This window comes from Tenrec ecaudatus, chromosome 1 (genome assembly GCF_050624435.1).
Source record: "Tenrec ecaudatus isolate mTenEca1 chromosome 1, mTenEca1.hap1, whole genome shotgun sequence".
NCBI classification, from domain to species: Eukaryota; Metazoa; Chordata; class Mammalia; order Afrosoricida; family Tenrecidae; genus Tenrec; species Tenrec ecaudatus.
Window position 1 is genome coordinate 223,890,976 of NC_134530.1, and position 24,240 is coordinate 223,915,215.

The following is a 24,240-nucleotide window of genomic DNA, read 5'->3' on the forward strand; positions in this document are numbered from 1 at the left end:
GAAAATCACACACCAACTTTGTTCTCCTTAAGCATGTGAAATGTCCCCTCGTGCTGTGCAGGATGCTGAGCCAAGTCCCGACAGACAGATACCTGCTTGTGATGGGAGGGAGCAGTGGGGAGGCTTAGGATGGCCCTGGCATGGGGGGGGGAGGGGAAACCACACTGTGTCTTGTTATCCTCCTGGCAACGCTGTTGGGGGTGGAGAGATACCCAAAGTGTGTGCACCTTCCCTTACTACCAAATTCCAGGAAGCTACCTTTACGGGGAAGGACTTGGTAGCTCTGGGCTGGACATTGGAGCACTGGGTTCCAGTACTGGCCCTGACCCCAGGCTCTGAGGGGCATTACCATATGATATGTCTCCAGGACACCTCCAGCTGGAAGGCAGAGAAAGGGAACTATAGAGAGCCAAGGAGGCCCTGGACCCGGCTGTCAGTGGAGAAGAGAGAGGAGGGGGCAGAGAAAACTCAGACACCCTCCGAGTCACTAAACAAGTTTAACTTGAAAACTATCTGAGCTTTGCCTCCTGGGAGCGCACACCTCCAGCAGGTGAACCACCAGCCCCCACCCCCACTCCTTCCCAAATCGCTGGCACAACAGAGAAATTAGAGTGGAATCCTGGGTCCCTGAGCTGGCGTCCCCTCTGTCCCAGGAAAGAGGGCAGGAATGGGGGAATTTCAGGTCAGCTGGAAAATTACAGGGTCCGGAGTTAGTCAACGTGGTATTTTCCAGCCTTTGGGAAAGCTTCCTGGGAGCAGGAGAGAGTTGTCCCCCTCAGAGAAGTCAGCGCCCACCCAGCTACTGGGTTCTTGCCAGAGGCCTGCAAGCCTTTTGCCTGGTGACCTTGTGGGGGAGAAGAAGGGGTGGCGAGAGGGCTCAGGAAACGGGGCAGACATCCTGATGTGAGGTCCTGGATCCCACCAGCAGCCTGTCTACCCCCTCACCCCTCCCCAACCCAGGTTACCCTTCCTTTCCAACCAGGTAAGAAGCATTCTCCAGGCCCTGCCTGGCTGCTCTGATGGTGCAGCCTTGTCATTATAAGATCACCTTTACTGAGTGTGTCTTCAATGCTTGTCATGCATTAGCTCATTCAATTCTTAGGACAACCCAAGAGATGGGTGCCATTCATTTTCAGATACACAATCAGAGGCACTCTCTCAGTCGGACCCATGGGTCCCGGCCCCCTGCACTCCCCCAGCCCCTTCTAAATCGCAGGGCTAGAAACAAGACAGGGCCAGCAAATCCTCCTCCCGGTATCTCAGGAGAAAGTCCTAAGAGTATGGTTTCATACTACTAGTTCCCTAAGAGTCACCTTGTGGCATAGTGGTTAAGAACTCGGCCACTAACCGGAAGGTCGGCGGTTTGAATCCATCAGCCACTCCTCAGGAGAAAAGAGGTAGCAGTCTGCTTCCATAAAGATTACAGCCCTCCTTTCATGGATAGCCCTGGAGAATATGTCATCAAGTCAATGCCAACTCACAGCGACCCTACAGGACAGGGTAGAACTGCCCTTGTAGGTTCCTGAGACTATAACTCTACTAGAAAGCCCCATCCTTCTCCCAAGGAGTGGCTTGGTGGCTTCAGACTCCAAGCCTTTCTGATCACAGCCCTACCCATGACTATGTCATCAGGACTCCGTAAGTCAATCACAGAAGGACAAATACTGTAAAGAAAAGCTCAAGAGAAGGTTTTGGTAACAAAAGTAACAGACTTGGATGGGGGCAGGGCAAGGGAGCGGAGGCAAAGCTAGAGGCTAGAGGGTAGGGAGCCAGGTGTTGACTCCAGTGGAGAAGATAGTATACCACCAGAGGGAGGCCAATCAAGAGGGGCATAGCAAGCTATTGGAGGGCTTGATCAGTCTTTTAAGTTGTTAAATGTGAAATGGCGGACCTAAAAAGCTTTGCTTTGTTTTAATGACAGCCTTGGAACCCCTATGGACAGCGCCACTCTGATCTGTAGTCACAATAAGTCGGAATCGCTTTGAGAGCGGTGGGTTGGGTTTGGTCTTTCTAAAAGCTATGTAGTTATGGGGAAGTAACTTCTCTGGGCTCTGGTTCTCCACCGTGTCAGCTTCGAAAACAGGATCTGGAGCCAGGTGTTATACATCTTAACAAAGTATCTAGTTCAGTATGTCTGGGGTGGGAAGGTACGTTCTCAGCAGGGGGTTGAAGCAGAATGAACCAGTTAGAAGGCCTGGTTGGAAAACCATGGAGTCCCTTGATTTCCCTCCCACCCCTCCCCCAACACACACACACACACACACACACACACACACACACACACATGCCCTACTCCCTAGCCACTTTCCATTTATAGGAAATGGGGGATGACGTGAGGAGTAAGGCCATCCCTGGGGAACTGCTAATAGTCTGGCTGAATATTGGAGAAACCAAAGATGCTGGCAAGATGCATTAGAGCTCTGCCCCACCCCAGCCTCAGCCCCTTCCCAGTATCCTCAGGAGCATCCTACAGAGATAAGATACCCAGCTGGGGCTTGTGGAAGGCTGGAAAGCCAGGAAGGTCCTGGAATTCCCTTGTGTTCCAGGCTCCTCTCACCATCTCCATCATCCCAGGGCTGTGGTCCCCTTGGAGAGCGCTTCGCTTCTTCATCTGCCTGCCTCTGAGAGACGAACAGGCCTTTTGCTCAGGAGGGCCGTACGTTACAGGAATCAATCTTGGCTGTGGATTGCGAAGAGATGGGGGTTAAGAAGGTGTGGGTCCCGTGGACCCAGCAATCCCATGTCTGGCATTTTTCTTGCAGAAACAATCAGAGCTATGCACAACACTCATGTCATCATTCTTTCTTATAATGAAAAGCCAGAAGCAATTTAAATGCAGTCTAATAAGACACTGGCTAAATAAATTATGGAAAATCCATGGAACACTAGGCTGCCATTAAAAATGATGTTGACCTAGATCATTTTAATGGACTGGGAGAAATGTTTTTATGATATTTACTAAGTGGGAAATGCGAGCTGAGGAAATTGATGCACATACATATATGGAACACACTGGCTGGGTATTGGAACAGCAAAGAAACAATAGTAGAAAAGCTAGTGAAATTCCAATAAAGTTTATATTATTAGTAGTAATAGTATTTCACTAATATCATTTCCTACAAGTCCTTAGTGTCATAAATAGCTAGGTACTTGACTACTGTCTGAAGGTGCACCTGACTCAAGCCATAGAATTTTCCATCACATCATCTGCATGCGAAAGTTGGACATTGAATAAGGAAGACCGAAGACGAATTGGTGCATTTGAATTACGGTGCTGGTGCAAATATTGAAATTGTCAGAGTCTGCCAAAAGAACAAACAATTCTGTCTTAGAAGAAGTGCAGCCAGAATGCTCCGTCGAGGCAAAGACAGTGAGATTTCATCTCATGTCCTGTGGATATGTCATCAGGAAAGACCAGTCCCTGAGGAAGGACATCATGCCTGGTAAATTAGCGCGGCTGAGGGGAAAAGGAAGCCTTTGATAAGAGGGACTGCCACAGGGATGAACTCCAACCGTAGAACAAGTGTGAGGCTGACGCAGGCCTGGGCAGTGCTTCGGTGTGCGGCGCGTAAAGTCGCTCTGAGTCGGGATCCACGGGTGGTGGTTCAAACCCACCCAGGAGCTCCTCCGGAGACAGCCCTGGAGAGCCGCTCCTGCCAGGTGCTCCCCCCGAGCACAGTCCCACTCCACACCCCAGGGGCCGTCATGGGCTGCCATCAAGATCCCTCGTTCGTTTTTGATGACCGCGCGGTAGTTCTGTAAGCTGGAACCATGAAGGCGGATGGGAGAAGAGTCTCGTACGAGAGCTCTCTGCCTTCTCACAGTCGTTTTCCGTAAAGCCCGATGGCACCAAGACGAATCGTTAAAAGGCATTTGGTGTAGATCTCTGGGAAAAAAACAAGCGCGACATCATCCAAAAAGCGAAGGCTGGTTTTCTCATAGCAAGAAAGCGATGTGTGTGTGGCTGGGGGAGGCATCTTTGCCAGCCTCAGCTTTTCTAGCTGGATTATAGATGACTCTTGGGTGTTGGAAGAAAAGAATTGATCAAAGACACGAATGGACGATGGGGACGAAAGCGGGAAGAGGGGCTCCTGCTGCCCTGTCTGCCCTCCCTGTGTCCAATCCCACACACCACCACTGTTCAAAGGGGTAGGTGGGGTCAGACTCCTTTCCTGGGATGGGGTGGGGGTGTACCTTAGCTGAAAGGGTTAAAACATTTTGCGTGAAAAAGAGGTGAAATGGAGCCAAATTTGAGAAGGCGGGAGGGCTTGTACTCACACTGCCTAATCTGAAGCTGTTTCCACAGTCACCCACTGGGACGCTTTGTGGGGCAGCAGAGAAGGAAATGAAACCTCCCACAGAAGACAAGGGACTGCTGACTTTTAGTTCTTCAGGTCACGTGTGCCCCCTCTGGACTGCCACCGCTAAGTGGCAGAGCCCTGGCATCGCCCTGGTTGTCTGTCCAGCTGGGGACACAGAACAGAGGCTGATGGGAACACCCCAAGCTGAGTGGCACCCTATGCAGGGGAGACTTCACCTTTTTCCTGTCATGCTAGAGACAAACCGGGCCCAAGCTCACTGCCACAGGGTTTATGGGGGACAGGATAGAACTGCCCCTGTGAGTTTCCAAGACTGTCACTCTTCCCACTTTTCTCCTGCAAAGCGGCCAGTGGTTGCCAACTGCTGGCCTTGCAGTTGGTGGCCAGGTGCATAACCACTACACCTCCAGGGCTCCGAAAAACCAAACAAGTGAGGACCTATGCGTCCAAAAGGCCCTGGGGTGACCCCATTAGCTTTCCGTTCCACTCATCCACAAACTTTTCAAAGATAGTGGAAAATGCCCCCAAACTCTTTGAAACCCCTAAATGCGAAGGAGGTCTGCCAGGTCTTTCTTTCACGTCACCTCTAGGGGCGCTCAAGCCTCCAACCTTTCCGTTAGCAGCCAAGTTAGATAGAGAAATAGATAGATGACAGACAGACTGATAGAGATATGAGTATCTAATGTGCCATTGGAACCACTTTTTTTTGTAGACATAGCCTCCTTTTTTTAATAAAACATTTTATTAGGGGCTCATACAACTCTTATCACAATCCATACATATACATGCATCAATTGTATAAAGCACATCTGTACATTGTTTGCCCTCATCATTTTCAAAGCATTTGCTCTCCACTTAAGCCCTTTGCATCAGGTCCTCTTTTTTTCCCCCTCCCTCCCCGCTCCCCCCTCCCTCATGAGCCATTGATAATTTATAGATTATTTTGTCATTGAACCACTTTTAATGTAGAAGTCAATGACAGGAGCCGCACTCACAATGTTGGGCCACCAGTACCACCATCCATGGGCACAGATGCACAGTGTCCATTAAGCAGTGACCCCCGTGGCAAATCACCAGTGGCCTCCTGTCTTGCCTTTGCTGATTCTTGCTGTCTCACAGAGCACTGGTGGCGGAGGGTGAGCGGGGAGAGGGGGAGATCCGGGTTTGGTTGCCAGCCAACACCCTTCCTGTGCAGCTACGACCTGTCTGTCAGGAGTGGCTTCCGTGTTGCTATGAAGCTGAACAGGTTTTAGCAGCACTTCCAGGTGGGAAGGAAGCTAATAAATGCCTGTGCCTCACAGTGGTCCTCACCACGGCCCATTTTGTTCTGTTCTGTTGTGCACGGAGTGACCCTAACAGCTCACGGTAGCAGCGGGGTTATCTTCTCGTGACCAGCCTCTCACACTGAGCAGACTGCTCCTGTGCAACGGCTGCCCGAGCTCCCCTCCTCGTTGTGGCTGAACGAAGCTGCAGAGCACATCTTGTTCGTCCACGTGGGCTGCAGTGACCACGGGTGTACCTGTCCTGTCTGTCTGGACAGTGCTTTCAAGTCTTCGGGAGCATAGGCCCAGGAGTCGCGAATGGCTGGGCCATATGGTAAATCTATGTTTAGTTTTTGAGGTGCTATCAAATGGTTTCCCAATTTTAAATGCGCCCCCCCCCCCGCCAGCAATGCACAAATGGTCCCCCATCCTGACCAGCCCTTGTTATTTGACTGGGAAACGTGTAACACAGTGAACAAGTTCTGTGAGGGTCCCTGACCTCCAGGGGACTTCCCTCTGAGAGTAAGAGACCTGTTTAAAAAGAGAGCTTCTCTCTGGATCTGCACCTCCTGCCGTGTCCCCCGCTGCCCTCCCCAGGCCCGTAGGGGGTCAGGGGAGATCAGATGTCTGTCCAAGGCAGAGAGACTTATCTAGCTGAGCAGAGAGCAGAGGGGCTAAAGTATGGAGCCTATCCCTCCTGTGGGAGAGAGGTGACTTTTCTTCAGGTGTCAGGAAAGTTGGCTCAAAGTGTACATCTAGCTTCATGGGAAGGCAGATGCCTTGAGCTGTCAAGACAAGGAAGAATGGCCTGCAAGGGGATTCACCCGGCACAGGAAGCCTCCAAGCCATTTGGGCGGAGCGTGAGCATGCTGGCGAGGACAGAGGACAGTGTGGCTCAGCAGCTGAGCTCTCCTCCTCCCTGTGGGAGGCTCGCCTTCCATGCCTGCCCACTGCTCTTCGGACGCCTGTTGGTGGAGATATGCATGTCACTATAATACCGACCAGGCTTCAGGGGAGCTTCCAAACTAAGACAGACTAGGAAGAGGGCCCTGGTGCTCTCCTTCTGAACCATTGGCCACGGAGAGCCCAATGGACCACCACCCTGAGGTGCGCGGGTTGCCATAAGTCAGGGGTGGACTCCTAGGCAGACACAATAACAAGAGCAAGCATGTTGGGGATGCTGTAGGATTTTCAGGCTCCAGATAAGGTCTGGAAACCAGTGGAACATGTGCAGCCCCCTCTCAGAGGGCAAACTTGGGCCCCACAGGTCACGGGCATCAGCAAAAGGCTTAGGGAGTCGGGGCCCTCTGCCACAGAAGCCACAAGGGCTCCGTTTTAGAAACTGAAGCCCCGGTAAGGATGGAGAATGCAGTTAGACTCTGGGCAGCGAGCGTTCAGGGCACTAAGGCAGAGGAGTAGAACAAACCAGACCCCCCTCTCCCCCAAATCTCCTAAGTGGGAAAGACACTTCTGTTTTCTGAGCTGGGTTCTGAAATGCCTGGGGCGATGAGGTGATTATGTCACTGTGAATGTCAGGGAGTCAACTCTCTGGCTTCGACAGCCCGAGGGGCTGACAACCAGGGTGCGTTGGAGAATGAGCAGGGACAGCCAGTGGGGACAAAGCATTGCCCCCCTTCGGTTCCACACCCCCATGAAGATCTCTCACGGGGCACGCGCTAGTCCCAGAGACAGCATGGGCTCTACACTCGGACCCAAGTCCACTTCCTGGGCATCCAATCAGTCGGATGCTCATCCAGCCAAGATTGCTTACATCACAATCATCCATCAGGCACTGCGCTAGGAACTGGACCGCTTTAGGCCTGAAAATAAGTCATTTAACCTTTGAGCCTCAACTTTTTTTTTTTTTTTGCAGAGAGAATCTTGGGAATAATGCAGGCTGTTGAATAACAAACATCGTTTCCCAGAAGGATCTCAACTCCTGCTTGTTCTGTCTGCCTTAGGGGCGGAATCCTAAGTGTCACTTAGAGGGCCTGGGGAGGGACACACTCTCTGCCCTCATGGAGATAGCAGGAAGTAAAAGAGGGCATGGAAACAACCCAGCACCATGCCAGCAAGTACGAAGGCTGCAAGGCTGCTACTGTCTTAGGCTGGATTCTCTAGAGGAGTAAGAACCATGGTTGCTTATGTATGTTTTTGTAGAGTAGCGGTTCTCAATCTGTGGGTGGCGACCCCTTTGGGGGTTGAATGACCCTTTCACAGGGGTTTCCTAATACCTTCAGAAAACACATACCATATATACTTGTGTATAAGCCGAGTTTTTCAGCACAAAAAATGTGCTGAAAAACTGGGGTTGGGCTTATACACGGGGCAGTGGTACCCCAGCGAAGTGTAACATCTTGCGGGTGATTGCTGTTTCTCCGCTGTTCATTCAAAGCCCCACTGACACTGCAGGGCTCTGAATGTTTGTTTACTCACATCTAACCAATCAGAGCCATCCTATGACGTGGACGGCTCCAATTCGCAGAAGCACCTGCAGTGATTCACTTACTGCGGCAGCTGAACTGGTAAGGATGTGTCTGTGGCTGCGCTCCGTCTCTCCCCTCTGGTCTCTGGGTTAATTCACATCCTGCATCCACCGCCAGGGCATGACCATGAAAGTTCTTTTTCAAAGTCTTGTTTTTTTATCCTATTAGAAATGGATACTCTTCAACCAAAACAAAAACGCCAGTCATATGAGGCTGGTTTCAAAATGAAGGTTGTGTCCAGAGCAGAAGAGAGCAATAACAGTATTGCAAGTAGGGAATTCTGTGTTGACGAAAAGCTAGTGAGGGAGTGGTAGAAAATGAAGGCTGATTTGGAACAGATTCCAAAAGCTAAAAGAGCTCGTCGTGGTTTAACGCCTTTTTATGGGGCTCTAGAGAGTGAATTGCATAAATGGGTTATGGAGTGTCGTCAAAACGGTTACTGCGTAACACGCATGGGAATCGCATACATGCTCTACAAATGGCTAAGGATGACAAATATAAAACACCAGGCGTTGAAAAATTTGCTGCGTCAGCAGGATGGTGTACCCGCTTCATGAATAGGTTTGGCCTACTTGTTTGAGACAAAGAACAAAGATATCCCAGAAATTGCCACAAGACTTTGAAGAAAAAATTATGTCATTCCAGTCATTTATTATAAAACAAAGAAGGATTTATAATTATGACCTGGCAGATATTGGGAATATGGATGAAACTGCCATGACTTTTGATCTTCCAAGCAACAGAACTGTGGCAAGTTTAGGAGAAAAAAACATTTCTCTCAAAACCACAGGAAATGAAAAAAAAAACACTTTACAGTTGTTCTATCATGTTTGGCTAATGGAACTAAGCTGCGTCCTGTCATTATTTGTAAAAGGAAGAACTTGCCTAAAAAGATCAATTTCCCACCAAGAATCACTGTGCGTGCACAGGTTAAAGGCTGGATGGATGAGGACAGAACAAAAAAAATGGCTGGAAGAAATTTGGAACCGATGACCCAGAGCAGCCTTAAAGAAAAAGCCATCATTACTTGTTTGAGATATGTTCAGAGCCCACCTATCAGATGACATAAAAAAATTGGCAAAATCTAGTAAAGTTACATTAGCCGTTATTCTAGGTGGGCTTACATCTGTACTGCAGCCTCTGGATGTATCTTTGGATAAGCCTTTTAAAGACCGTGTGTGAAGGATGTGGCATGAATGGATGTCATCTGGTCAAGCCCGACTAACAAAAGGAGGAAATCTCATGAAGCCTGACATAGAGTTAATAGCAAAGTGGGTTCGAGATACATGGGAAGACCTTCCAGATGACATGGTGCAGCGTGCCTTCCAGAAATGTAGTATTAGTAATGCTATGGATGGCAGTGAAGACTGCGCTTTGTATGAAAATGACAGCAGTGATGGTGATGATGGATCTCAGTGAGGACAGCGTCTATGATGACCTCACACCAGCTGAAGCTCTGCATTGGGATATGGATGATGATGATGAATCCAATTTTGAAGGATTTTAACTCTTTACATTTTAGCTTGGTTGCTGATTGAGCTCAGGGAATAGTACTCTTAAGGTATCATTGTTGATACCTTATTGTTTTTATTGAACCTGTTTTCCACTTAAACTGTGATGGTTTACTAATGTTAAATGACCGTTGTCCTTTTATTTATGTTTTTTATTTAAAATAAATATTTAAATACATTACCCCACTTCATTTGTTTTGATTATTGAAACTCACCAATAGCTTCTGCATTTTCCACCCTAGGCTTATACTCGAGTCAATCAGTTTTTCTGGTTTCCCAGGTAATAATTAGGTACCTCGGCTTATACTCAGGTCGGCTTATATTTGAGTATATATGGTAGTTCCAAGACACTGCTCTTCTATCCGTCTCCAGGCACGTCCACCCACACGCAGATACGCCCACCTACGAGTACCTGGCATGAAGACTGTTACCCATGCTACACCATGCTTCAAGACAAAATTTCATTTATTTGTCATTAGAAATAAATATTTCTGGGGGAGCTGGAAGGACGGGAAAAATGAGGAGCTGATACTAAGGGCTCAAGTAGAAAGCAAATGTTTTGAGAATGATGATGGCAACAATTGTACAAATGTGTTTGACACAATGGATGTATGTATGGATTGTGATAAGAATTGTATGAGCCCCCAATAAAATGATTTTTTTAAAAGAAAAATATTTCACAATATATAATTACATATTGTTTTGTGATGAATCATTATGCTTTAATGATGTTCAATTTGTAACAATGAAAATATTATCCTGCATATCAGATATTTATATCATGATTCATAACAGTAGCAAAATAACAGTTATGAAGTAGCAATGGAAATAATTTTATGGTTGTGGGGGTCACCACAACATGAGGAGCTGTATGAAAGGGGCTCGGCATTGGGAAGGTTGGGAACCACTGCTGTCGAGCGACGTCAAGGTCAAAAGAAATGACTAACACAGTCATAGAGATGGGCAGAATCCAAGTTCACGGGTTCAGATGTCAGACTGGAGGCCTCCCCGACACAGGCAGCTGCAGGGACTGCTGACCCACCCCCAGCTCCACAGGTTGGATGACAGGGCACTGGCTTGAATCCAAGTAAGCAGAGCAGTTCTACTTTGCACACCTGGGGGCACCATGCATCACAATCCCCTCGACAACCATTAGCAACAGCATTGGTGACAGTGCGTGCCCATTGCTTGTTCCTGTGCTGTACTGGAGGGCTTATGAACCACGTTGGCAGGCATCCTCTCACCATTAACCCTGACGGAGAAGCTCAGCTCCAATCACTTGCCCAGGGTGCCAGAGCAGATGCCAGTGCGAGCCTGAGGCCCCGGGGCCTGGTGTGCGCTGAGCCTTGCCTTCTGCACAAAGGGCAGCGTGGGGGTGCTTGGCTCTGAGCAGACTCACTTTCGGATCTCAGTACCGTGTTCCTGCCGGTCCAGCAGCTGCCACTCCAGCAGGTCTGGACAGAGCCCCGCTCAGGAGGCTGAGGAGCTCAGAGGGGATTTGGCTGCTGGGCTGAGACTCTCGTCTTTTAGAGTGGAGAAAATAAAGGGGTCAAGTGAGGGGCAGCAGGGCACAAGGGGAGAGGCCCGGAGGTCTGGCTCCTTTTCTCCTCTGTCCGACTGGATCTGGTTTGTAAGGCAGGGATAAAGGGAGGAGGAGCCTGCTACTCCCACCACCAAGCGCCCCCACCATAGTGTTTACTCAATCAGTGAGAAGGAGGGACGTGCCAGGCACCCTGGGACTGCAGCAAGAAGGATGAGAGTCACAACAAAAAAGGGACTGGTCTGGGTGTCTGAGGCCAGGTGCAAAATCTCTGCCATCTCTCCCCTAGTCTCCTCCCAGTCTAAGACGGCTGGGTAGCTTTCCCCATTCTGGATGGGGTGGCATTAATGTGCCAGGGGTTGTGGGGAATAGGCCGGGGTTGGGGTGACTATGGGCTGGATTGACTACTGAACTGACATTTGTGCTGTGTGTGTCTGGGGTGGGGTGGGGGTTTTGCTGATACTAATTTAAGTGAGGCATTCTCACGGCTCTGATGCAATGCTCAAGATAATAAGCAAGTGAGTAATTAATAACTAGATTGTGAACTAGCCTCTTGCCTCGGGGTGTGGTGCCGCTTTTATACAACTCATCTGCGGGCCTGCGGGAAGGAACAAAACAGGCTTGAACCCGGGTGTCTGAGCCAGTGACATCAGGCCCCCCAAGATAAGAGCACCCCCCCAGAGCAGGAAGGATTGGTGGGAGAGGCTCTTCCTCCTTTCTGATCAGGAAGAGACCGAGGACACCCGCAGGAAGGCATTGAGCACCCTCCAGCGTGCTTGGCCAAAAGATTTGAAGTGAGAAAATGCTAGAGCATCCATCCCCAGCCCTCCAGAGCAGATGGTCCAGCAGGCAAAACAGCAAGTAAGCAAGGAACTCCACCCAGGTGTGTGGACACCCTGTGCCCTGAGAAGGAAGTATAGAGACCTGAGGATTGGGAAGGAGTCAGGGCAAGCTCGCTGTCTCCCTCCCCTCTGACGCTCCTCCCATTTAAGTATTATTTCCTGCCACGGAGGCTGGATGGACTCCCAAAACGACTGCCCTGAATCCATCTTTAAACCTTAACCCCCAAATGTCCACTGAACAGTTCTTAAAAGCCAACAGCGAGAGAAAAAAAAAGGCCAACAGCAGTTTAGCTAAGCTGATAAAGAATGTGTGCCTGGAGCACTGCGCTGTTTTACAGACCTGCCTACCTGAGCTCCAGGTGAGGAGAGCAACCCCACAGACTGGATGGCGACTGCGGGGTGAGGCAGGCCGGGCTGTGAGTGCTGAACGCCATCGGTTTCCCAGGACGGCACCTGTAGAAAATGAAGAACTAGCCTATGTTTTGCTGTGTGTATTCTCTGCCACAACAAAAAGATGAATTGAAAAGATTTTCCAATGCATTGTTTTATCCAGTTTTCCCTCTTTCTTCCCTAACCCCGGTGATTTCAGTGTTATAGTCCATCTTTTCCCGGTGGGTTTTGAACTTCCTTTGCTTTCTAAGCTCCCTGGGTGGCACAGAAGGTTTGCTCTCAGCTGGCCAGCGAAAGGTGGGCGACTGGAACCTGCCCTGCAGCATCGTGATAGGAAGGCCTGGTGCTCTGCTCCGGCCAGACCCATGGAGCCCTTCCACCCTGCCATGCTCAGCTTCTCCAGGGTCGGAATCAACTCCACGGCCCCGGGGCTGGTTTTAGCTTGGCTTCTTCCATTTCAGAGCCCCATCCAGGGCTCCCAGGGACAGTGGTACAAGTTCTTCATACCACCAGGACCACGAGGCAAGGCTCCCACGACAGCTAGTCAGCGTGTGACAGCACCGTGGGGGCCAGCAGTAGCCCTAGTACCTCCTGTGGGCCAGGCACAGGGCCAGGCACTTAGGGATACTTGCTGTCGTTCGCTCCCTCCCTCTGCTCCCACGGACTCTTCTCTTCCTGCCCCATCGTCATCTCATGTCCACACCCAGGAGGGGTTCTCTAGGCATCCGACAAGGTGCAGAGCTCCCAGACTCAGGCTGGCTGGTCAACTCTGCCCTGCTAGCTGGATACTTCAGGCAGATGTTCCTCTCCCTGTAAAAATAGGGACAGCAATGCCCTCCCCAGAGGGTGGCAGGAGGCTCCAGAGCACTTGGTATGGAGCCTGACACACAAGCCCAATCGTCACCCCCCTGGCCCTTTCCCTCTGTCCCTCCCACCCCTGACTCCGAACCCTTGCCTGGCTCTGGCCCCATCTTCCTGCTCCATCTGTGTCAACTTCCCTTTCGCTATTCCATAAAAATAGCACCCCTTGCATGCAGACGGAGTCTTTGTGCTGGACTGCTCCTGGGGGCTCAAGCCCACCCAGAGGTGCCACAGAAGAAAGGCCTGGAGTTCTGATTCATCAAAAGCCCCTGGAAACCCTATCGAGCACATTCTGCTCTGACGCACGGGCAGTCGCCATGAGTAACAGTGGAACCAGTGGCCACTGGTTCTTACTGGTTTCATGTAAATGGCCACCTTCAACTCAGTCTCTTCACTACTAGAGAGGGGAACCGGGGAAGCGTCCACCTGTGAGGTACAGGATGAGGATACAGCACTGGAGAAAAGGGGGCTCCTCAGGGGCTTCGTAGCCACAGGGTGGCAGAGCTGCGCTAGAACCCGGGACCGCTCCCCCCAGCTGGGGCTTCCCCAGGGTTCATTCACCTGCAAGTGTCTATAATTTCATCAACCCTTTCCAAGGACACAAGGACACAGAGGTGGAGAAGCAAGGTCCACAAATTCAAAACTGCACTCTCTCCCCCACCCCACCCCCAGCAGATGAGCAGCAGCTAGGCGCCCAGGCCGGAAGCAGACCCCGATCTCAGCCTAACTGCCAGGGTTGAGGCAGGAAGACGGAGATGCTGAGATCAGACCACAAGCGGGGCTGTCGGCCACGTGGGGGACACTGGGGGCTGTGATAGCATCTGCGAGGCCCCCAGCTCTGGGACAGGCCTCCCTCCCTCATCCCTGGGAGGGCATGTGATCTCTCAGTGACTGGAGCCTGTCTGGCCGTTGTGCTCCTGCCGTTGAGAAGTTGCTAAGCCTCTCTGGCCTATGTCCCACTAGTACAGTGGTTCTCAACCTGTGGGTCAAGACCCCTTTGGGGGTCGAGTGACCCTTTCACAGGGGTCACCTAAGACCATCGGAAAACACATATTTCTGATGGTCTTAGGAACCAAGACACCGCTCCTCTATCTGTCTCCACACATAGACATGCCCACCTACGAGGACCCGGTGTGAAGACTGTTACCCATGTCACACCATGCTTCAAGACAAAATTTCATTTATTTGTCATTAGGAATAAATATTTCACAATATATAATTTCATATCATTTTTGTGGTGAATCACTATGCTTTAATGATGTCCAAATTGTAACAATGAAAATACAACCTGCATATCTGATATTTACATGACAATCCATAACAGTAGCAAAATGACAGTGATGAAGTAGCAACGGAAATAAGTTTATGGTGGGGGTCCCCACCACATGAGGAGCTGTCTGAAAGGGCCGGGCCTGAGGAAGGTGGAGAACCAGTGTGCTAGTGTGTGTAGGAGCTGAGCCTCTTCCATCGGGGTGGCCTCCAGGACCGGCCCTGGTTCCGTGGGTGGACATTCCGTACAGAGCAGTATGTTTTGCTAGGCAGTTTCACGTGTGACCTGCCAACGGATATTCACAGTGACCTGGGGAGACAGGCATGACCAAAAGGAGGGAAATGAACTGAGAGACATGCTAAGTGACTCGCCCTCTAGTCTTCTGGTCATGCCCACTGATCTGCTGGGCACTCCGGGTGGGGGACAGGGCAGACAGGACCATGTGCCTTTGCTCCCTGAGAAGTAGGCGCTGGGAAAGCAGACCTCTTCCTCCGTAGAGGGGTGATCTTGGCCTCAGTTTTCTGGACTTCATAGAAATGGTGGTTTTCCAGAGACAGGCTCTGCTCAGCCCCGCCCTGACTCGCAGAATAGCGGCCGGGTTCCCTCAGCTCCCATCCCTCCCCAGCATGAGGCTCCAGGCTCGGGGATGGGCAGAGTCTGCATCTGCAGTGGATTCCTGCACACACATCCCCACCCCCAAGGCCAGCCATCAGCTCCCACAAGCTCCTGGGCCCCCTCAGCCCCGGTGTGGTGTCTCTGCCAGAAGGGGAGCCTCCCAAGGTGATTATAAGTTCCACGGAGCGAGGCCTGTCATTAGGAGCAGGCTGCCATCTCCAGGAGGCAAAGGGCGAGCTCTCCTGCCGCCCCTCCCTCCACTGGAGCGCCTGCACTGGCCACGGTGACAGCCTCGGAGGAGGGGGCCCCTGAGACCAGATTTCGCAGGGGCCTGGACACGCTCACCGCCCCACCTCCCCACCTTCTTGAGAGAAAACTAAGCCGAAAGAGAAGAGGGGCAACAGGAGCTGCTATGAGCAAGGGGCTCCTTCCTCAGAGGCTTGGGCATGTGCGTCACCCCACAGGCTCCCTCAGGCTCCTGGGGGCCCTACAGCTTATGCTGCTGGGTGGGCCTGGGAGCAGGATCTTTCAGGATATAGCAGGAAGGCTCGCGCTGTCCCCCATCTCCCACGTAGGAAAAGGCCGTTTCTTTCCTGGATCCGCCAGGGTCCACGTGCTCTCTCGATGAAGAGCCAGCTCGTGAAGGTTTGGGAATCCCGTGGTCTCAGGCGCACCCTCTGCTCTCTGGGGCACCACGCACAGTAACCAGGGACCACTTGGAGACAAAGGGGTGTGATCGCGCTGTCTAACAAGATGTTACACACTGCACGTTTGTCTCCATGGCGTTTTCATGTGTCACAGTGTGTTTCTCTCTCGGTGCTTTCCCACCGTTTACTACGCAGGTACCAGTCCACACTTCATGCCTGGGCCTGGGCCTGACCCCTGGTGGGGGTGAGGGTGAGGGTGAGGTGGGCAAAGGAAGGCGGGAGTCTCTGTTTCTTCCCCCTCCGGGTGGCCTGGTGTCACCAGCTCAACTACAAAGCATGATGGCACTCGTTGAAGGAACGGAGAGGAAATGAAGGTGTACGGGCCAACGCTTCCAGAGAAGCAGGTGGACTGATTTTCTGTCGGTGGGCTTCAGTTACTTGTTCAGAACCGTGTGAGATTTGCGGAGGAAGACGAGTGACTAGTCTGACTAGTATGGGGTGTTCCCACGCACACGCGCGCCTGTCTTCGATCCCCAGGGCGGTCATACATGACACAACTCCGCAGACCAACAGAAGCTAGCGGAGCCGCCTGCACACATGCTCTCTCCGTCCCTCCTCGGCCCCGGTTGGAGATTAGATGCCCTTCGGTCAGTCCCGACTCCGATCGACACTGTGTGCAGTGGCATGAGGCTCTGCCCAGCCCGGGAACCACCGGCAGACTTTGGTCTCTGTACACTTGTCTGTCCTGCATACTACATTGGTCCCCCACTTTTTACGGCTTGCCCTAGTGCGTTGCCTTTGCACACCGATACTGAGATGCCATTCTTCACGGGAACGCGTGAAAACTCACTTTATGTGCGCCTTCGCCCTTTGGGCTGGACAGCCCTGTGCGTTTTGGCAAGCGTGTCTTGTACCCGCGGTGACAGCAGCATGCAGAATCCTGCCCCTGCTCCAGCAATCCCTTACGCAGCACCGCAGCCCCAGGCAGCCCCCATCTCTCGTTGATTACAGGGAAGGAATCAAGATTAGCATGTAACCACACCCACCCTCCCCCGCCCCCCAGTGTGTTGCCTGTCCTCAGTTAACCGTGCGTGTTTATTTTTAACCCGGTTCTTTGTCTGTATCTAGGTGGTGGTGTTACTGATTTCCTCGTCCTCAAGATGATGCGGGGTAGCGCTTTCATTTTGACAGCGAAGTAAAATCAAACTCAATGTATCTACTGTGATACACAGCGCTGGCAGGGTGGGGCGGTGGGGAGCGGGGCCTTCAAGAAGTCAGTGGAAAGATTCCATGATTTTTTAGCTTCATTTCTCCAGCAACTGTTGGAAGGCCCCTCAAATTCAAATCCAGATGGGTTTTCTTTCGGGCCTCTCCGGCCAGCATCCTGCCCATGAAGTGGACATTCCCCAGCCCTACTTCAACTGCAGAGAGTCACCTTGTCGAGGCTTGGGGCACATGGGCCAACCCAACGAGGAAGGCCTCTGCTGTGGAAGAGGTTCTAGCAGGGACACCAAACAGGCTCAAAACTGAGTAATTGCGGACGACTGCACAGCAAGTGAACAAGCTGATGCTCTCGGCGGCGGGGGGGCCTCCAGTGGGGGGCGTGGGGGGCTGGGGGACGGGCCCCTGAGGAGGTGGCAAGTGATATGGATACTGAGAATCACAGAAGCCAACCCATCAAGATCGGAGAGGAAAACCTTAGAAACACAGAACAACAGAGTCTGAAGGCCCAAAGTCAGGCCAGTTTTCAGACAGGTGAGTGCCGGAGTGGGCCGAGATGGCAGGAGTTCCATCCCGGTGCGAAGAGAAGAGCAATGGACCTGATCGCACCAGCTTTGTACAAGATCGCTTTGGGCGGTGGCCTGCCTCTGGCAGGGGGAGTCTCAATGAACCCAGTGCCCTTGGAGCAGCACAGGACATCTTCTGTGTCCCCTAGAGTGGCTCGGGCACCCTGAATGGGGAGAGGCGAGCTCATTTTGACAGGCTGAGTCCAAGGGAAATGGACTTCCACCTCTCCCTCCCCACCCTGACTTCAGGAGGACCATCACTCTTGACGGCCATCACTCTTGACGGCCCCAAAGACAGTGGGAAGGGAACAGTGAGATAGGCCATGGGTTGAGGAGCATCGTCACCACCACGGCCACCGGCTTCCAAGGCCACAGGCTCTCCTCTGGCCACCTCTGGCCTCTGGCTCAGCCCAGACCTCTCTTGACAAAATGTCAAGAGGCCCTGATTCCCTTTCTCTGACACAGTGGAGAGCCAAAAGGAGAGGCGATCTTTCTTCTGTGGAAATGTGAGTGGGGACAGGAAAGAAGGCTCTCTTTCTCCTTTTCAGTGGCCTGAGGCTGGGGACAGGCTCATGATGGGATCAAAAGGTTAAGCATCTTTGCCAGATCAAAGGTAGCTGAAAGGAGGTGGTGTGAGGCAGTTTCTTGGAAGGCATTGGAGGCACCAAGGCCTTTGGCTGCTCGGGGCTTGGGATTTTTGGGGAGGGCAGATTGGTGAATGGTTTTCCTGGGCTTTTTCCCCAGGGGGCCCCAGCCCTCGGGCCAGGGAGAGCTGTCGCTGTCCATGCCTGGATGAAACACGAAGTTCACCTTGTAGTGAGAGCCAGAGGCTGGGGTACCCAGCCAGCGCTACTGAACAGGCGACCCCTTAGATGCAGGGCCCTATTGTGTGTCTCCAGACCACACTGGCGCTCCACAGAGGTGTCTGCTGCAAGTCCATCCCACAGCCAAATATCATCTCTCTACTTTCGCTCAGGGTTTCCCTGCTGCTGCTGGGCCAGGCCTGTCCAAGGGCTTCCGGTAAGCACCACTCCGTCAGCGCTCCTCGATGCTACACAGCGCTAACCCGCTCTGCCGCTGAACTGAAGGCTGGTGGTTTGGGTTCTGGGAAGAAGCCTGCGCATCTGTTTCCTAAAAGACCCAGCCAGCCCTACTCTGGCTGCATGTGGATCCCTGGGAATCACGGTGAAAAACCATGGCAACCGCTTTTGTTTTTTCCCCTTTCGGTATTACTCCTTTACTTCCCTTAAAGAGCAGGATGGTGGTGGTGGGGCGCATACGGGACATGAACTTGACCCAGTCCCTGTGCGTGAGCAGTGACTCAGGGAGCACTGTGTATCAGGATTCCGCTGCCCGGAATTAGGGATAAGAGGAGGTAGGGGAGTAGGCTAGAAGAGGGGTCGACTCTGGCTCATGGCCACCCCCTAGGAGAGAGTACAGCTGATTCGGGGGTCTCTTGGCTCTGTCCACTGGAGCAGGTTACCAGGACTTTCTTCGGCAGCAGCCGAGCACATGACCATGGAACCACCCCGCTCCCTCTGTGCCGGCACAGCTGCCTACCCTCTCGTCCATGGCAGTGGCTCCACCAGCCTCTCAAGACTCATTGCTGCCCTCTCAGTTCTGACTGACTCATGGCAATCCTATGGCGTAGTGGTTCCATGTCAGGCTGCTAACCTCGAAGTCAGAAGTTCAAAACCCCCAACTGCTCCTGGGATGAAAGATGGGGCTCTCTGCTCCCATAAAGAGTGACAATCTCAGAAACCCACAGGGGTAGTGCCACCCTGTCCTACAGGGCTGCTATGAGTCACATGAACCTTACCCAGGTGAAAACATTTCTATAGAACAAAACACACACACAAATTCAAAATACAACTGAAGGAATATTTACGCTGCTTAAAAAAAAACATTTCTCGGGGTAAAATTGATATCAGATACAGCAACGATTATGAGGATGGTGCAGGACCGGGAAACATTTCATTCTGTTCCACAAAGGGTGGCTATTGGCTGGACTTGAGTTGACTTTACCAAACCACAGCATTAGACCCATCACCAGAAGGGGCTGTGCCAACCGGTCTTCAGTGTGTAGCTCAGCACCATTAACCAGATGTTCAACCACCACTGCCATCGCAGCTGTATAATCATTTGTCAGTTTGACAGGATTAAGAGTGAACGGGTGGGGTCCAGCCTGTCAATTGGGTCATAGCCAGTGAGGCCTCTGTGTGGGCATGGCCTTCTCCTGAAGATTCTGGGAACTCTGTATTTCCTCCTTGGAGGCAGGAGACACTCTCTTGGCTCACTCCCTGGGAGACAGGGCAGCTGACAGTCCACATGGAGACAGGCTGGTGGCAGTCAGAGCCTCAGAGCTGAGTCGCATGGAGACCCCTGCCAGCGCCGAGATGCTTACAATGCCACTGGATCCACAAGACATCCCGCCCACTGGCCAGTGATCGTCCTGCACTCAGCATCATTGCATGTGTTTTGTAAGTCAGAAGAGGGCTTTATAGACTGGTATCACACATATGGGTTAATATCAGACTTTTGGACGTGATCTGGACTGGGCTGGGCTGTTTTCTCAATGTTCAATTGCTCTTGTCTATAAAGCTCTCTCTTATACACACATGAGTGTCTATGAATTTGTTTCTCTAGTCTACTGGGACTAGTACCCTGCAAGAGAAAAATCTCACCCCGACAGGAACCCATTGTTCCTCCAGCAACCATGCAAAGCAGGCGCACTCTGGCTGGCTCCCCGGCTGGGGTCCGTGTGCCTGGCGCTGGGGAAGGCAAGCGGGAGTGCAGGCACTTGCTCTCCGTAGACTGCTTCACACCACAATGCGGGAGGCTCCCCTGGTCTCAGCCCCAGTTTCCCTACAGAAAAGAAAGACTTGACAAATCTGCCTCAAGGAGCTCCCAATGTCCCTGTCCCCATGGAGTCTCCCCATGTCCTCCTTTGATCTCTTCATCGGGTGCTGGGCTGGATGCTGTGAAAATAGAATAAATGAGAGAAGTGACCCGATGCCTGTTGGGGACAAGATTGCCACAGGGGTGAGGGAAGGACCCCACATTCAAGTTCACCTTCAGGCCCCTCCCTGATCCCTTGATCGCTGTCAGTCTAGGCTCCCCACCTGGCCCTTTTCCTTACCTTCTGAAGTCGGGGGTCAGAGAGGTCAGCGGAAGGCACTGAGAACTTTGGGGTAGCCTGAGAGGAGAGGCCAGAGATGGGGGCAGGGAAGAGGCGTGAGAGTGAATGCTTCTGTTGTGTTTCCACAGGCCCATGTCTCTCCGAAGTGGCAGGGCAGGCATGGGGGTGTGATGTTCTCTCTCCCTCTTTCCCTTCAGTAGTGGAAAGAGGAAAGGTGCCCAGAGCCCTGGCATCCTGGAAGCTGCTTCTCTAGGGAATCAGCAGGCCAGCTGTTTCCTGCCCCCATCGCCTTCACCTATAATCCTACATGGACCCGTTTCCCAAAGCTACCTCCCAGATGGACCGACTGACCAACCACCGACCAACCGACCAACCGTGCTGCTGAGGGAGTCCCTGAGGGGAGAGAAGAATCCGGCAGCTTGTGCTGGGCCCTCAGCCAATCTCCCTCCTCTGGACGGCCAGCCAGGCTCCTTCCCCAGCAGCTGTACCCAGCAGGGTGGAGGGCAGTCCCACTCCCTCCCCCACCAACAGTGCATCAGAAACCCGAATTCCTCAGGGCCTTTCTAACATGGGGCGAGTCCCCGCCACCCCTCCTGTCAAAGCATCCACCTCCCAGCCACACTGTGCGCTGAGCGAGCGGGGGTGGGGTGGGGGGGTGGGGGGGTGGGCAGGTACACAGGGAGGAAGGGAGTGTTCCCCACTTCCGGGCTGGGCACTCCTTCGAGAGGTAGGAGCAGCTGCCTCCTTCCCCAGCCTTCCCATGATACCCCCGGTGAGGGGGCACCAGGGACTTGGGTTTCCCAGCTCAGCTGAGAAACGATTTCCTTTCATTAAAGAGGCGTGTAATTAGCCTGGGGAAATGAGAGGGCCTTGGAGCATGAGCACAGTGACAGCGGAGGGCTCCAGAGACGTGAGATGGCGCCCTTCCGGGCCGTCTCCCACCCCCCAAGTCACACAGACACTTGATACCCTGACTCTGCTTCTTTCTCACACAGGCACATACACATACACCCACCATCCTACTCAGGAGAGAAAGTGACTGCCGGTGTGTGTGTGTGGGGGGGGTGTGCGGTGGCAGGGGGAGATATGTGAAATCATCGCCTTCAAATCATGTTGACTTGGGAGCTTGCTTTGGGGGGGCGGATGCCAAGGCAGGAGTACCCCTGGCCATGAGCATCCCAAGACCTGGACCAGCTGTAGAGCATGTGGTCCAGGCAGGACAGTCCAGTGGGCAGCAGCATCCAGATGAAAAAGCAGGTGCTTCCTGGGCTGCTCTGAGCTGGCAGGCCCATGGGACCAAGGGTTGAGCTCCGTCAGATGCAGCCAGCCTCCCTCCCTGCTCTCAGAAAAGCCCTGTGGAGTGAGGCCAAATCACAAGGGGTCCGGAGGAGGCAGGGGGCGGGGTGGGGGGGGTGCGGGACACAGCGAGAATCAGCAGGAAACATGGAGATCAGTGCTTCTCTTCTGGACCAAGGGTTATTTGGCCTTGTCTGGAGAGTTTTGTTTGTCACTGCTGTGAGGAAGCTACTGGCATCTAATCATGGGCAGGGGCCCAGGAGACTGCACAGGGCAGCCCTCACAACGGAGAACGCCCAGTCTCAAAGGCCAACAGTGGCCAAGGGCCACCACTCCGGGTAGGAAGCAACGCATACTTGGCCGATTGTTTAGAGTCAAGCTGTCTCCCTCTTCGCCCATCCCAAACCCAAATAACCAACATCACTTCCCAATTGTTTTGTCAATTATTTTTTTTCCTCCTCAAATAATCTGCCCCCACCATGGAATCTGCCCTTGAACTAGCTGGCACAGCCGCTTTCCCCACCTTCCATGGCGACACATCAAAGACGGAAGGAAAAACACAGCCAGAGATGAGAATGGTATTTCAGGGGGAGTCAAACACGCAGCCGCTGAAGCTGCTCACCCACCGCAGGAGCCTCTCACTGTTGGTCCAGCACGTGGGAACTTAGCGTGTCGGAAGCTGAAGCAGTTGGGCAGGAGGGTGTGTTTCTGGGCCCCTGGATGTGTGGGGGGGGGGCTCCTTCAACATGGAGTTGAACCTCCTCTAGGACTAGGAAATGGTGGGTGCAGGGCTACCCTCAGTCCTCAGCAGTTCGAGCTCCCAGAGAGGGCATTGCCCAAGCCCCAACTCATAGACCAGAACACGCACAGTCTGATACTGACTCACAGGACATGACCCTACAGGACAGACTGCCCCTGTGAGTTCCCTAAACTCTTTTTAGGAGTAGAAATCCCGTCTTTCTCTAGCAGAGCTGCTGGTCTTTATGAACTGCGAATCTTGTAGCTAAATGCCTAATGTATAATCATTATGCCACCACATCTCATAGCAACCAGGGTTTCTGAGACTGTAAACCTTTGTGGGAGCAGATAGCCTCATCTTCCTCCTACAGAGTGCCTGGTGGCTTTGAACTGCCGGCCTCCAGGTTAGCAACCCAATGTTTAACCCAGTCACCATCAGCCCCCTGGGTCTTACCTGGTGAACCTTTCCCCGCCTACTCCTGTTTCATGGTCACCTTTCATTAGTCATCAGCATTCCCTGACCACAGATCTGTCCCCGCCCCCCTCCAGGTGTGGGTGTCAATGCAGGTCTCCCAGCCCCACTCTGTGGAAGACCCATGGACAGGGTTCCAGTAGAGGCCTCGGTGACTTCCAGTCTCCGAGGTTCAGACACACCGCAGTGCCCTGCTCCCAGGGACTCAGGAAGCAGAGACGTTGGTCAGTGGCACCAGCAAGGAGAAGCCTTGGCTGCTGTGCCACATGGCCTCCCTTTCATCCCTGTTGCAGCCCATCTATCCAACACCCACCTCGTTCTCTGCAGCCACAGACAGAGTGGGCCAAGGGGGCACTCACCTGACTCTCAAACCAGCCCCCTACTCCCATGTCTCAGATCAGAGTAGCTGGGGTTCGTTTCCTGGCTGTCTCACTAGATACATATTCCCATATTCCGAGGAACCCAGGAGGTGGCTGCTACCGACCCAGACGCTCCTCCGGAGACCGACAGGGCTCTCTACCCTCATAGTTAGTTTTGGAAACCCACTGGGGATGCTCTCCCTGTCCTACAGGGCCGCTACCCCGTCAGCCTCGATTCAATGGCAGTGACTTTGATGTTTTTGGTTTTATCCCTGAGTGAGTGGGAGCCCCTGGGGGGCGCACACAGTTAAAGGCACTTGGCTGCCAATCAAGAGGTGCCTTGGAAGAAAGGCCCAGCAGTGTATTTCTGAAACATAAGCCACTGAAAACCCAGCGGGGTGCAGTGCATGCTGACGCCACACGGCCACCTTGAGCGGGAACCACCATGGCTTCTGTCCAGTTTCTGAAGCAGAGCTCCCATGTGAACTGTGTCCTGAAAGGTACTGGCTACTGGTAAAGGGGCTTCAGAATGCTGTGGGGGGGGGGGTGGTGGGGGTGGAATGAAAAGATCATGTGAAGGGCAGAGTGGAGACCCAAAGCCCATTTGTCGCCGCTGGAGATCCCCTAGCAGAGGGGTCTAGGGGAGGAGATGAGTCAGTCAGGGTGCGATGTAGCACCAATGAAGAATACAGCTTTCCTCCAGTTC